At 32.7% G+C, this 16,888-nt stretch overlaps 1 protein-coding gene across 2 annotated transcripts in view; it reads left to right on the top strand.

Annotated features, from left to right (window-relative positions):
* Positions 1–16,888, top strand: part of REPTOR (repressed by TOR) — a 172,013-nt gene that overhangs the window by 67,098 nt on the left and 88,027 nt on the right. The window lies entirely within an intron of this gene.

Raw genomic sequence — 16,888 nt, 5'->3', positions numbered from 1 at the left:
CAACATATCGGTAAAATTCAGTCCAGTTGGATAAGTATTTATAAAATCAATAGCTCAAAGCATCAGATTCCAGTTTTTTAATGAAAATTTTTGTGTCAAACGGACTTTGCAGATGCAAACTGCTGGTGGGTACATCCCACTATTCGCAAAATTTACAAAGACGAACAAGAATATGATGTTTTATTTGATGTTTCTATGAACTACTTGCCTCAATGAACTCGTTTACATGTGAGAAAATCGATAAAAAACACTAAAAAAATTAAATTTCCATCAGTCCTTGGGACCCAAGGTGTACCCCAAATAACTCCCTTCTGACACTGAAATTTCGGAGACTGGTGGAGAGTATAACTAGCAGACTCGAACTTATTCCCAAACGAAAGGGATTTAAAACTGAATATGGACTAAAATATTGAAACTATTCACAATATTAGTGATTCTTTTAAGGTGTGCTAATTACGTGTCCAGTGAATTTAGGAAATTTTTTACATTTTTGGAGGTTATTCAAATTGACAGTTATGATTCAGTTTCTGTATTGCGTTATATTCTTTAAACATACTACTGAGAATATATTAGTACAAATACTTTATTAAATACAACTACTTTTGAAGGTATTTTTAGGCAAAATAAATGTTGGTAGTGGGGTGTGCTAATTGTGTGACCAACACTGTATATAGATGTAATAATGGGAACACTTACTTCTTGAAGATATTTTTTAAGAAAGGTTATTTTGGAACGCTTTCATAAGAATGAGTCCTTTTGGTGGACACCTTTTTCAAGAAACGATTGTTTTTGAGGACATTTCCTTCGTGCCAAGATGCTTTTGAGAATACTTTTTCGAATAAAGGGAGCCTTTGGGGACACTTTTTTCTTTTAAAAGAATGGTTGTTTTTGTGGATATTTTCTTTGAGTAAGGGGCTTTTGGGGCATTTTCTTTTGGTGACACTTTCTTTAAGAAAAAGTGATTTGTGAAATATATTTCATGTAAGGGCATTTCTGGGAATACTGCGCTTGCGCTGCTTTGCAGGTTGCTTAGGAGAGACTTTCTTCAAGTTTGTGTGGTTTCTTCAAGAAAGAAACATTTTGGGATCACCTTTTTCAAGGGATTTTTTTAAGTAAGCATCCTTTTCGGCCTACTTCCCTCAGAAAAGAGCGGCTTTGGTTACATTTATTCAAGAGAAGTGGCTTAGGGGACTTTATCTTCAAGTAAGGGTGTTTTTGAGGAAACTTACATGAGTATGGGTGTTTTTTGGGAGGCTTTCGTAACGTATGGTGTCCTTTTGGGGACACTTTATTCATGTAAATGTGGTTTTGGGGCCATTATTTTCAAGTGACCATGATGTTGGGTACACTTTACCCACGAATGGGAGCTTTTGGGGAACATTTATTCAACAGAGGTTGCTTAGAAGACTCTTTCTTGAGTAAGGGTGCTTTTGAGGACACTTACTTGAGTATGGGTACTTTTTGGTCCACTGCTTCGGGTACCTCTCCCACAAAAGTTGAAAATTTTTCGCTAAAATTGTGCCCATGAGAACAAAATACAAAATCCATGTCTCACAGCTTCCGTAATGTTTTTGTTGTTGTTTATTTTCAATGACATGCTGCTGCCCGCCAATTACATCAAAAAGTCATTTTAGAATTTTTTTATGATCATTTCAATGAAAATTGTTTTTTTCATTACTACGGATAACCGGACAATGTAAAAATTATTGAGGTGTCTATGAAAAAGTAATAAAACGAATAACCACAACAACAACACTATTTTTACGATATGCACAGCCTGTCTGCCACTCAACGAAGCATTAAAAAAATATGCAACATTTTATTGCAGTTTTTATAGCTCCGCTAATGTCGAAACAATCAACGAACAATGACCAAAATGTTATTCAGATTTTGTGTTTGTTTTTGTTTCAATTGGCATTTGGATTTACAAGAGCTTAAGAGATGAAAGGAACGATTTGAAGGGAGGTCATATCTAATCAAATTTTTCATGTTATCCTAATGTCCAAGTGATTGAAAAACGCTAATAGATTTTTTTAATTATGCCCGTTATCCTAATGTCCTCCAATGTTTATGAGCGTTCTCGAAACGACCTAAAGTATTTGCCAATGTTATCATAATTCGCTTTATCCATATGATGTAAAATGTCATCCTGTCATCCAAATGATAATAAATAATTATTACAAATTCTTTTAACTCTTTAGCCGCATTATCCAAAGGATCCAACAACATCCTCATTATCCTCATGTTATCATAAAATTATATGTTTTAAACCGTTTATCCATATTATCCAACAGACCTAATTATGTTATAGATGTTATCCAATAATTCAATCAATTATCCACGTTCTCCAAATAACCTAAAATCGTCTCCCATCGTTTATCGCAATGACCTAAAATCGTTACCCTTGTTATCTGAATTAATTAAAATCTTTATCCAGGTGTTTTCCACTTTATTCAAATAACATTTAAACGTCATCCATGCTATCCCAATGGCTTAAAATCGTTATCCAAGTTATCCGAATCGACCAAAATATTTATTCATGTTTTTCAAAATAAGTAAGATTTATCCACGTTATCCAAATCATCTTTCCCAATAACCTAAAATCGTTATCAACATTATCCGAATTAATTAAAATCTTTATCCGACTTCAATTATTTATCCACTTTATCCAAATAACATTTAATCATCATCCATGCCATCGCAATGGCTTATAATAGTTATCCAAGTTATCCAAATCGGCAAAAACCTTTATACGTGTTTTTAAAATCGTAATTTACGATATCCCAATGATCTAAAATTGTTATCCAAATTAATTAAAACTTTTTATCCGTGTTTTAAAAAATGTGAAGTGATTTATCTACGATATCTAAATAATTTAAAATAGTTATCCATGTTATCCCAATGACCTAAAAGTGTTATCCAAGTTAATGAAAACTTTTTATCCGCGTTTAAAAAAAATTGTCTACGATATCTAAATAATTTAAAACCGTTATCCATGTTATCCCACACGTCATACAAGTTGTCGAATTAATTAAAATCTTTATCCGTGCTCTTATAAAGATGTAATGATTTATCCAAGTTATCCAAATAACCTTAACCAAAAACGTTATCCAAGTTATCTTAATTAATAAAAGTCTTTATTCGTGTTTTTTGAAAGACGTGATAATTTATCCACGATGCTCAAATAACCTAAAATCGTTATCCATGGTATTCAAATGACCTATAAACGTTATCAAACTTATCGAAATTAATTAAAGTTCTTTATCCGTGTTTTTCAAAAGGCCAGATGATTTATCCACATTATCCAAATAATGTAAAATTGTTATCCATGCTTTTAAAATGACCTAAAATCGTTATCCAGACCTGGTAAAATCATTATCCAGTTTATCCGATTTAATTGTAACATTTATCCATGTTTATCAAAAGACGTAATGGTTTATCCGCATTATCCAAATTACCTAAACTCGATAGCGATTAACATCTTTATCAGAGTTTTTCAAAAGACCTAATGATTTATCCACGTTATCCAAATAATATCCAAATGGTTGTCAATGCTATCACAATGACCTAAAACGCTTATCCAATTTATCAGAATTAAATAAAACCTTTATCCGAGTTTTTCAAAAGACATAATGATTTATCCAAGTTATAGAAATAATGTAAATCGTTATCCATGCTATCCCAATAACTTAAAATCGTTATCCAAGTCAGCCGAATTAATTAATATTTGTATCCAAGTTTTTCAAAAGACATAATGATTTATCCACATTATCTAAATAACCTAAAACGTTGACCATGCTATCTCAATAACCTAAAATCGTTATCCGAATTGATTGGAATCATTATCCATATTTTTAAATGACGTAATTTTTGTCCACGTTATCCAAATAACCTCTATGGTTAATATAAATGTTTATCCGTGTTTTTGAAAAGACGTAATGATTTATTATCCAATAACTTAATTTCCATGCTATCCAATGATTTAACATTTATCCATGTTTTTCAAATAAAATAATAATTTATCCATTTCATCCAAATTGCCTAAAATCGTCATCCTTGCTATCCCAATGACTTAAAATCGTTATCCAAGTCATCCGAGTTTACAAAAATCGTTATACGTGTTTTTTGAAAAGACGTATTGATTTATCCACTTTATCCAAATAACCTAATGTCGTTATCCGTACTATCCCCATTAACTAAAACCGTTATCCAAATTATCCGCATTAATTAATCTCGTTATCCGTATTATCCCAATGATCTAAAACCGTTATCAAAGTTATCAGAATTAATTAAAATACTTATCCGAGTTTTTCACATTACCCAAACAACCTAAAATCGTTATCCAAATTTTCAGCATTAATTAAAACCTTTATCCGTGTTTTTCAAAGGACCTTCTCAATTATCCACATCGTCCAAATGACCTGAAATCGTTATCCATGCTATCGCAATGATGGAAAATCATTATCAATGCTAAAAATCGTCACCTATGGTATCATAATGATCAAAAAACATTATCCAGGTTATCCGAATATAATAAAATCTTTATCCATGTTTTTACAAAAACGTAATGATTTATCCACGTTATCCAAATAACCTAAAAATCGTTATCCATGCTATTCCAATTACCTAAAATCGTTATCCAAGTAATCCGAATTAATCAAAATCTTTATCCGAGTTTTTCAAAAGATTTAACTATTTATCCACATTATCCAAAGAAACTAAAATCGTCATTCAAGTTATCCGCATTCATTAAAATCTTTGCCCGTGTTTTTCAAAGGACCTACTGATATATCCACTATATCAAAATAATGATCAAACAAATTGTAAAAAAGTTATCCAAGTAGTCCGAATAGAATAAAATCTTTATCCGACTTTTTCAAAAGATTTATCCACATTACCCAAATAACCTAAAACGGTGATCCATGCTACCCCAATAACCTAAAATCTTTATTCAAGTTATCCGATTTGATTAGAAACATTATCCATGTTTTTTTAAAAGTCCTAATTATTTATCCACGTTATCCAAATAACCAAATATCGTTAACCGTACTATCCCCATGACCTAAAGCGTTATCAAAGTTATCCCAATTAATAAAATCTTTATCCGTGATTTTCAAAAGACGTAGTGAGTTATCCACTTTGTCTAATTAACCTAAAATCGTCATCAATGCTTTACCAAATTTTTATTCAAGTTATCACAAGTAATTAAAACTTGTGTTCGTGTTATTCAAAACACGTAATGATTTATCCACTTTATCCAAATGTTCTTAAACGGTGATCCATACTATCACAATAACCCAACATCGTTATCCAAGTTATCCGAAATAATTAGAATAATTATCCATGTTTTTTTAAAAGGCGTAATTATTTATCCACGTTATACAAATTACCTAATATCTTTATCCGTACTATTCTAATGTTCTAAAACCGTTATCCAAGTTATCAGAATTGATTAAAATCTTTATCCGAATTTTTCAAAAGCCATAATGATTTATCCACATCATCCAAAAAACCTAATATCGTTATCCGTACTATCCAAATAATCTAAAACCGTTATTCGCATTGGCAGAAGGCATTGCGATTTATCAACATTATCCAAATAACCTGATATCGTTATCCGTACATCGTTATCCATGTTATCCGAAATAATTAGAATAATTATCCATGTTTTTTAAATGACGTAATTATTTATCCACGTTATCAAAATTACCTAATATCGTTACCGGTACTATTCTAATAGTCTAAAACCGTTATCCAAGTTATCAGAATTGATTAAAATCTTTATCCGTGCTTTTTAGAGGACCCACTGATTTATCCACATTATCCAAATAACCTAATATCGTTATCCGTACTATCCAAATAACCTAAAATCGTTATTCAGCTTAGCAGAATTAATTGAAAATTTTATCCGGCTTTTTCAGAAGGCATAGTGATTTATCCACATTATCCAAATAACCTAATATCGTTATCCGTACTATCCAAATAGCCTAAAATCATTATTCAAGTTATCCGCATTAATTAAAATATTTATCCGGCTTTTTCAGAAGGCATAGTGATTTATCCACATTATCCAAATAACCTAAAACGGTGATCCATGCTATATCAATAACCTAAAATCGTTATCCTAGTTATCCGAAGTGATAAGAATCATTATCCATGTTTTTAAAAGATAGAATTATTTATCCACGTTATCCAAATAAACTAATATCGTTATCCGTACTAACCGAAAGATCTAAAGCAGTTATCCAATTTATCAGAATTATTTAAAATATTTTTGCGACTTTTTCAAAAGACAATGATTTATCCACATTATCCAAGTAATCTAAAATCGTTCTTCAAGTTATCCTCATTAGTTATCCAAGTTATCAGAATTGATTAAAATCGTTATCCGTGTTTTTCAGAGGACCTACTGATTTACCCACATTATCCAAATAACCTAATATCGTTATCCGTACTATCCAAATAACCTGAAACCGTTATTCAGCTTAGCAGAATTAATTAAAACCTTTATCCGGCTTTTTCAGAAGGCATAGTGATTTATCCACATTATCCAAATAACATAAAACGGTGATCCATGCTATATCAATAACCTAAAATCGTTATCCTAGTTATCCGAAGTGATAAGAATAATTATCCATGTTTTTAAAAGACGTAATTATTTATCCACGTTATCCATTGTCTTAGCAGAAGTAATTAAAACCGTTATCCGGCTTTTTCAGCAGGTACAGTGATTTATCCACATTATCCAAATAAACTAATACCGTTATCCGTACTATCTAAATAACACAAAACCGGTATCCAGGTTATCCTCATTAATTAAAATCTTTATCCGGCTACGTTGACGTTCACAGGAGAGGTGTTGCAATCATTGTGGAAAATAAGATAGCAGACTGCATAAATGGATTTGTCCCACTATCCGATAGAGTAATGATGATAAAAATATGTGCAAAACCACTTAATATGAATATTATCCAAGTCTATGCACCAACGTGTGACTCAAATAACGAGGAAATAGAAAAATTTTACAGCGATGTTGAACAACTCATGAAAATGACAAAACCACATGAAATCACGATTGTTCAAGGAGATTTCAACGCTAAGGTAGGAAATATAGAAACTGTGGATATCACGGGAAAATTTGGACTAGGCACCAGAAATGAAAGAGGGGACAGGCTCATACAATTTTGCCAAGAACACAACATGAAAATAGTTAATACTCTATTTTGCCATCACCCAAGACGTCTGTATACATGGCGATCGCCACAAGATAGTACAGAAAATCCAGTTAGAAATCAAATTGACTATATACTAATAAATCGACGCTACTGTTCTTGTGTTGTAACATGCTCCACATATCCCGGAGCGGACGTCCCTTCCGACCATAATCTTTTATTATGCAAAATGCGAATAAGACTTGGAATGCCAAGAAAAAAGGCTCCAAAAACTAAACTTAATCTAGAAGAACTAGAAGACCCATCAACAAAAGAAAGAGTAAAAGAATTTATAAACACCAATCTTAATAACGTCAACAGACAAGGCACTGAGGAGTTGTGGAATGAAATGAAAATTGTCTTTAAAACAAGCTCAACTATATTAGGGACAAAAACCACCCGAAAAGAAGAACCTTGGATAACAACAGAAATCCTCGAACTTCGCGAAAAGCGAAAAATATACAAAAATACCAACTATGAAATGTATTGGGAAATAAACCAAGAGATTAGAAATGCCACACGAGCTGCAAAGAACGCTCAACTTAACAAACAATGTGAAGGAATCGAAAGGCTACACCGACTACACGACGATTTCAACCTACACAAAAAATTAAAAGAAGCATCCGGAATATACCGCAAAACTCATCCGGCTCTACTTGTCGACGAAAACAGTAAAGCTATCTTCGAGACCAAAGAAAGAAAAAGTGTTTGGCACAAATATATCAAAACAACATTCACTGATGATGAAAGGCCAGAAAATAACACTAATACTGAATCAGACATAACAGGAAACCCGATCACGGAAGATGAAGTCAAATCGGCAATTCAGTCAATGAAAGATAAGAAGACCGTCGGCCCTGATGAAATACCCGCAGAAATTTTGAAATTAATAGAGGGAAACAATATACAACTACTGCTGAAACTCTTCAATCACGTTTACGATACAGGACAGTACCCCGACGACTGGTTAAAATCTACATTTATAGCTATACCAAAAAAAGCACATGCACGAAAATGCGGTGATTATAGACTAATTAGTCTAATGAGTCATGCCCTAAAAATATTTATTAAAATACTACATAAAAGAATCTACCCTAAGTGTGAGCCAAATATGGGGAGAACACAATTCGGTTTCAAAGAAGGCATGGGAACGCGAGAGGCACTACTAAGTATCCAAGTCCTTATTCAAAAATGTAGAGATGTTCAAAAAGATATATTCTTATGTTTCGTCGACTACGAAAAAGCTTTCGATACGGTCAGGCATGAAAAAATGATGGATATCTTGATGGATACCGGAATAACAGAAAAGGAAATAAGATGCATAAAAAACCTTTATTGGCAACAAACTGCAAACATTCAAGTTGATGGAGAACTCACTGACAATATCCCAATATCCAAAGGCGTTAGACAAGGGTGTATCCTATCACCTCTATTATTTAATTTATACTCCAACAAAATATTTCAAGAAGCAGTTGAAAACGAGCAAATTGGCGTAAGGGTGAATTACTCTGAATTAATAAACAATATACGATACGCCGACGACACAACATTAATTGCCACTAGCCTATATGGTCTACAGAAACTGGTTAACTCGCTCAAAAAAGCGAATTGTACGGTCTTAAGATTAACATTAAGAAAACGAAATATATGGTAATAAGTAGAAAAACTTACCAAAACAACACATCATTGAAAATAAAAAGTGACGAAATAGAACGGGTAAGGAGTTTTAAATATCTTGGGGTCCTTATAAATGACCAATGGGATGCCTCGAGAGAGATAAAATGCCGAATAGAAATAGCTAGGCAATCCTTTTTTAACCATCGCAAAATATTAACAAGTCATGACGTCAACATCACAACAAAAATGCGCTTCATAAAATGCTATGTATGGTCCACTCTACTATATGCTGCCGAGACATGGACAATAAAGTCAATAGACGAACAAAAATTGAACGCATTTGAAATGTGGATTTATCGCAGAACACTGAAAATTCCTTGGACTGACCGAGTATCAAATGAAGAAGTCCTGAGAAGAATGAACACTAAACGACAACTTCTTGATATCATAAAAAGTAGGAAGATATCCTATATGGGACACATAATGAGAAACGAAAAGTATTCTGTCATCCAGAGCATAATTAAATGTCAAATTGAGGGAAAAAGGCCAAGAGGAAGAAGAGAAATATCCTGGATAAAAAACATTTTGGAGTGGACAAATCAACCAAATGAAAGAAGCCTTATCAACGCTGCGAGGAATAGAGAGATCACCATTGCTGAATAATTTACCACAACATATTCATAAACATATATCTATATATACAGCTAAACATACTTAATTTGTTATTGTATGATCGCCAAAATCCGAATGCGGATCGGCAAATAAAGAAGAAGAATCCGGCTTTTTCAGAAGGCATAGTGATTTATCCACATTATCCAAATAACCTAAAACGGTGATACATGCTATACCAATAACCTAAAATCTTTACCCTATTTATCCGAAGTGATAGGAATCATTATCCATGTTTTTAAGAGATGTAATTATTTATCCACGTTATCCAAATAACCTAATATCGTTATCCATACTATCCGAAAGACCTAAAACAGTTATTCAATTTATCAGAATTAATTAAAATATTTTTCCGACTTTTTTCAAAAGACATAATGATTTATCCACATTATCCGTGTAACCTAATATCGTTATCCAAGTTATCCTCTTTACTTAAAATCGCTTCTGTGTTTTTTCAAAGGACCTACTGATTGATTTACATTATCCAAATAAACTCCATGCTACCCCAATGACCGAAAATCGTTATCCGATTTAACTAAAATCGTTATCCGTGTTTTTATCTTTATTATCCAAGCGATCTGTTTGTTTTGTTTAGACAGATCGCTTGGATAATAAAGCTAAAAAGATTTTAATTAATTCCAATAACGATTTTCGGTCATTGGGATAGCATGGATATCGATTTCAGGTTATTTGGATAATGTAAATCAATCAGTAGGTCCTTTGAAAACACTTTTCAACGGTAGCAAAATACCCCTCAGTAATGTTGGCGTCATTTCCTGAGTATTTTAGCCATGTAAAACTTTTCTACAAAAGTGGTGTCTTAGACACGCCGTTCGGACTCGGCGATAAACTGTAGGTCCCTTATCATTGAGCTAATATGAATCGGGGTGCACTCATTGATATGAGAAAAGTCTCCCTTGTCCCTTATGGGATGTTTGTGGAACAATTATAATTATATTATCCAAGCGATCTAAATAGCTTATCCACATTGTAGAAAGACCTTAAAATTTATCCACAACCTTATTTTTTTTTTAAATTTGCCGTTGTTTTTGTAAAACAGTGTTTGTTTATTAATGTTTACATTGCACAAAGGCCTATTTAAATGCATTTAAATTTGAAAAAAAAACAAATCAACAACAATAACAACAAAATATCAACAAACGAAACTGTACTCTGCTCTGCTCATTACAAGCCATAAATTGCAAAACAAAAACAACATGGAAGGAGGTATGGGGTGGGGGGTCGAACCGGTCAAAATTGTATAAATATTCCACCCTCAACGACCAACTGACTGAATGACTGACTGGCAATACAAATCTCACTAACAACAACTACAGCAAAAAAGAAAATTTGTGCTTTGTTTACATTTCAACAGTTATGAATTTCCCAAAGAAAGAAAGAAATGAAAGACATCAAGAAGGGGAGAGAGGGTGGGTGGTGTAATGTATTTAACGCCCACCAAAGTGTATACAAATACACATACCCAAAGCCAACCACCACCCCTCAACGCAATATTTTTGCCAGTTTTTCTTTGTTTACAGCCGTCTATCTATCCAATCCATCCATCCGTCCCAGCCATCCTCCATACTTTTTTGTAACAAGACAGGCAGCAAAGCCAAGCAGCAGTCAGAAGAACGGCCGCCTGGCATGCCAAAAGACTTAACAAAGAAAGAATTTTATTAAATACACAATATATAAAAAAATATTATAAACGAAACATCAACAACAACAATGTTTGTGTGTTAGTAAGGAGTGCTTTTTGTTTTTGTTGATGACCACGGTGGCGGCTGCGATGATGACGACATTGAAGAAGAAGAGGAAGAAATACAAAACATGTGTTGAATATTGTTTTCCACTTTTTTTACATCAAATAAAAAAAATTCTGTTTGTGTTTGATGGCGGCGGCGTTGGTGGTGCTTCGGACTTGTATTGTTATGTTTACAACGAATTTCGTTAACAAAACAAAATAGTGAAAATTGTACAAAGTTGTTTTTTCTTCTTTTGTATTTTAATCATTTCTATTTACAAAGTCAAGCATTGAGAATTTATTAACTTCAATGGAAAACAACAAACAGAGAGCGAAAAAGGAACGAAGATGAGAGAAAAAAGCAAGACAAAGGGCGCATGTACCAAAACAGCTGAGCTTTGCTTATTTTCCCCCCTTCTCTTTCCGCTTTCCGGTTCGTTAATATTTTTTGATAAATAAACACCACACATGACAAGAATTTAACGAACGTGTAGAGAATGAGAGAATGAAAGAAACTCAAATAAAAATAAACAGAGAGTGTTTGTGTCAGCTGAAAAGTGTTTCCCCCACACGCTCGCTAAAGGCAAGACAAACAAAGAACCAAAATCCAAAGCTTTTTCAAAGAGAGATTACCAATGTTGTCAACTTTTGAGGACAAAAAAAAAAGACGCTGTAAAGATAAATATAATAGGAAACATGGGAAAAGGGGAGATAGGTTTTACACATTTTATCCGCGAATTTTAAAGTACCATCCCAGCAAAAGTTCGGATCCGTTAGTCATTATGAACCCATTACAAAGTAATGTAAACAAAAATAACTAAATATTTATGTACTTATATTACTCCTTACTAAGTTATGAATACGGTGGCACAGAGCGTGTGTGTTCGACTTCAAATCAGAGGGTGGGTGGCCGGGTACTTTTTGTTAAACAAAGAACAGTTGGTGGTGCACATGTAAGAATATGTAAGCGTTTAAACAACCTAGTGTGTGAAGTGTGATGAAATTGAAAACAAATTCCACCTCAACTGTTCTAAAAATACAGTCGGATTATACGAAATGGTCGGGACCGGAGGCATTACGGATAGTCGACTTTTTAATTTGTCTTTATCTTTATCAAAATAGACTAACATTTTTATCCACATTAGCCTAAAGATCTACTTAGGTAATACAGATGATCCAAATACAGTTATCCATATTATCCGGATACACAAAAATCGTTTTTGGGATTTCCCAAATTACTTTCAACCTCTATAAAAATTATCCAAAGGCATAATTATCTTATCCACGTTATCCAAATAACATAAAAACGAAATTCATGATATCCCAATGACCTAAAATCGTTACCGGAATTATTAAAAATCTTTATCCGTGTTTTTAAGAGACGTTACGATTTATCCACGTTATCCAAGTAACCTAAAATCGCCATCCATGCTATGACAATGACCTAAAATTGTTATCCATGTTATCCGAAGTAATCAAAATCTTTATCCGTGTTTTTTAAAAGATGTAATGTTTTATCCGCGTTATCCAAATAACCTAAAATCGTCATCAATGCTATCCCAGCCATCCACAATCGTTATCCAAGTTATTCGAATTAATTAAAATCGTTATTTGTGTGTTGTCAAATGAGCTAAATATTTATCCACGTTATCCAAATAACTTAAAATCGTCAACCATGCTATGCCAATTGCCTAGAATAATTATCCAAGTTATCCGAATTAATTTAAATCTTTATTCATGTTTTTCAAAATAGTTAACGGTTTATCCACTTTATCCAAATAATCGAAAATCGTTGTCTATGATATACCAATGAACTAAAATCATTATCCAAGTTATCCGAATCAATTAAAACATGTGTCATATTATCCGGATACACAAAAATCGTTTTTGGGATTTCCCAAATTACTTTCAACCTCTATAAAAATTATCCAAAGGCATAATTATCTTATCCACGTTATCCAAATAACATAAAAACGAAATTCATGATATCCCAATGACCTAAAATCGTTACCGGAATTATTAAAAATCTTTATCCGTGTTTTTAAGAGACGTTACGATTTATCCAAGTAACCTAAAATCGCCATCCATGCTATGCCAATGACCTAAAATTGTTATCCATGTTATCCGACGTAATCAAAATCTTTATCCGTGTTTTTTTAAAAGATGTAATGTTTTATCCGCGTTATCCAAATAACCTAAAATCGTCATCAATGCTATCCGAGCCATCCACAATCGTTATCCAAGTTATTCGAATTAATTAAAATCGTTATTTGTGTGTTTTCAAAAGAGCTAATTATTTATCCACGTTATCCAAATAACTTAAAATCATCAACGATGCTATGCCAATGACGTAGAATAATTATCCAAGTTATCCGAATTAATTTAAATCTTTATCCGTGTTTTTCAAAAGAGGTAACAGTTTATCCACTTTATTCAAATAATCGAAAATCGTTGTCTATGATATACCAATGAACTAAAATCATTATCCAAGTTATCCGAATCAATTAAAACATGTGTCATTGTTTCTGAGAAGATGTAGTAATTTATCCATATAGCCAAAAGTAGTCATATATGATATACCGATGGCCTAAAATCGTTATCCATGTTTTTTAAAAAGACGTAATGATTTATCCACGTTATCCAAATTACTTAAAGTCGTTATCCACGTTATCCAAATGACATAAAAACGCAATTCATGATATCTCAATAACCTACACTCGTTATCCGAATTATTAAACATCTGTATCCGTGTTTTTTAAGAATCGTAATGATTTATCCACTTTATCCCAATAACATAGATCGCCATCCATGCTATGCCAATGACCTAAAATTGTTATCCAAGTTATCCAAAGTAATCAAAATCGTTATCCGTGTTTTTCAAAAGATGTAATGATTTATCCACGTTATCCAAATAAACTAGAGTCATCAATTATGATGTCTCAATGACCTAAAATCTTTATCCAAGTTATCCATATTAATTAAAGTCTTTATCCTTGCTTTTCAAAAGACGTAATGATTTTTCCATATTATCCAAATAACCTAAAATGAATCAACGCTATTCCAACCATCTACAATCGTTATCCAAGTTATTCTAATTAATTAAAATCGTTATCCGTGTGTTTTCAAAAGAGCTAATTATTTATCCATGTTATCCAAGTAACTTTAAGTCATCAACCGTGCTATGCTAATGACCTAGAATAATTATCCAAGTTATCCGAATTAATTTAAATCTTTATCCATGTTTCTCAGAAGTCCTAATGATATATCCATGTTATCCAACTAATCGAAAATAGTTATCTATGATATACCAATGGCCTAATATAAATAAATAACCTAAAATCGCCATCCTAATAATCATAAAATTGTTATCCAAGTTATCTGAAGTAATCAAAATCTTTATCCGTGTTTTTCAAACGATGTAATGATTTATCCACGTTATCCAAATAAACTAAATTCATCAATTATGATGCCTCAATGATCTAAAATCTTTATTCAAGTTTTCCGAATCTATTAAACTCTTTATCCGTGCTTTTCAAAAGACGTTATGATTTATCCATATTATCCAAATAACCTAAAATCGTCATCAATGCTATCCCAACCATCTACGAACGTTATCCAAGTTATTCGAATTACTTAAAATCGTTATCCGTGTGTTTTCAAAAGAGGTAATGATTTATCCATGTTATCCAAATAAATTAAAATCGTCAATCATGCTATGCCAATGACCTAGAATCATTATCCAAGTTATCCGAATTAATTTAAATCTTTATCCGTGTTTTTAAAAAGAGGTAATGGTTTATCCACTTTATCCAAATAATCGAAAATCGTTATCTATGGTATGCCAATAAATTAAAAACATTATTGATTTATCCACATTATCCAAATAACCTAAAGTGCAAGTTAATTAAAATCTTTATCCGTGTTTGTCAGAAATCGTAATGATTTAGCCAAATAACTATGCTATGCCAATGACCTAGTATAATTATCCAATTTATCCGAATTAATTTAAATTTTTATCCGTGTTTTTCAAAAGAGGTAATGGTCCACTTTATTCAAATAATCGAAAATCGTTATCTATGATATACCAATGAACTTATATAATTATCCAAGTTATCCGAATTCCGTTTTTTAAAATAACGAATGTTTTTCGACTTTATCCAAATAACCTAAAATCATCGTCAATGCTATGTCAGTGACATAAAATCGTTTTTCAGGTTATCCGAATTGAAATCGTTATCCGTAACCTAAATCAGTGTCCATGCTATGATATAATGATTTAACCACGTTCTCCTAATAACCTAAAATCATTATCCGAGTTATCCGAATTAATAAAATTGGTTATCCATGTTTTTTAAAAGGACGTAATGATTTATCCGCATTATCCAAATAACCTAAAGTCGTTATGCAAGTTATCCGCATTAATTAAAATCTTTATCCGTGTTTCTCAGAAGACGTAATGATTTATCCACGTTATCCAAACAAGCTGAAATCGTCAACCATGCTATGGCAATGACCTAAAAGCATTATCCAAGTTATCCGAATTAATTTAAATCCTTATCCAAATAACCTAGAAGCGTCATACACGGTATTTTAATTATATGCAATCTTTATCCAACTTATCCGAATTAATTAAAATCTTGATCGGTGTTTTTAGAAAGACGTAATAATTTATCCACGTTACCCAAATAACCTAAATCGGTGTCTATGCTATGATATAATGATTTAACCACGCTCTCCTAATAACCTAAAATCGTTATCCAAGTTATCCGAATTAATTAAAATCGTTATCCGTATTAAAAAACCCGAATGTATTATCCACTTTATCCAAATAACCTAAAATCGTCATTAATACCATCATAATGACCTAAAATCGTAATCTATGTTATCCGATTATGATTCACTTAATTGCCCCGACCTTGAAACATTCGGCTTGGTCCTCATGGAAATAACCATTTGCGACCTCATAAAGTGTCTATATTCTTGATCAGAGTAAAAATCGGAATCGACACAGCCATGTGCGTTGTAATCACTCTAGGGTCCACAATAATTGTGCTAGAATCCTTTATTTTTGCACCCCAGTGTCTTTTTCCTACAGGCAGGTTGAAGTTGGTCCACGTGTTGGTACAGCCCCCTTTTTTACCGAACTAGCTGTAATTTGACATTTTTTAGTGATCCCAATGGTCCCAAAATTTCGTAAATAAAAGTGATCAATATGATATAGCCTCCATACCGTCCTATTGTATATTTAATGTTCGTAGTGGTTATAAGACTTCTGCCTCAACAAATTTTGGCATAGGTCCACACAATTGCTGATACACTAATATATCGATTTTAGTTAATGGTTGGTTCCGACGCAATGCGAAAGTCGAAGTAACTTCTCCACCTTAAATTGTGGACATAGACCCATGTTTTTGGTGTAGCCCCCATATAACGGTAACGCGCCGATTTCCGGTATTTTTAAGTTTTTATCTAAAATGTCTCCTTGAATTGGCCGTTATTTGGTAAATAGGGATCTAAGAGATCACAAAGAAATCTGCACCAAAATTTCTCTACAACGATCCACGCTTTGGTGTATCACTTATATAACGGTACCGGTACCGGTTAGTTTATCTAAATTTTTTCTTTGGTGTAGCCCCCATATTAC

Source organism: Musca autumnalis, unplaced genomic scaffold (genome assembly GCF_047663935.1).
Source record: "Musca autumnalis isolate F117 unplaced genomic scaffold, ASM4766393v1 scaffold_1, whole genome shotgun sequence".
Classification (NCBI taxonomy): domain Eukaryota; kingdom Metazoa; phylum Arthropoda; class Insecta; order Diptera; family Muscidae; genus Musca; species Musca autumnalis.
This window is presented reverse-complemented; position numbering and strand designations above follow the sequence as displayed.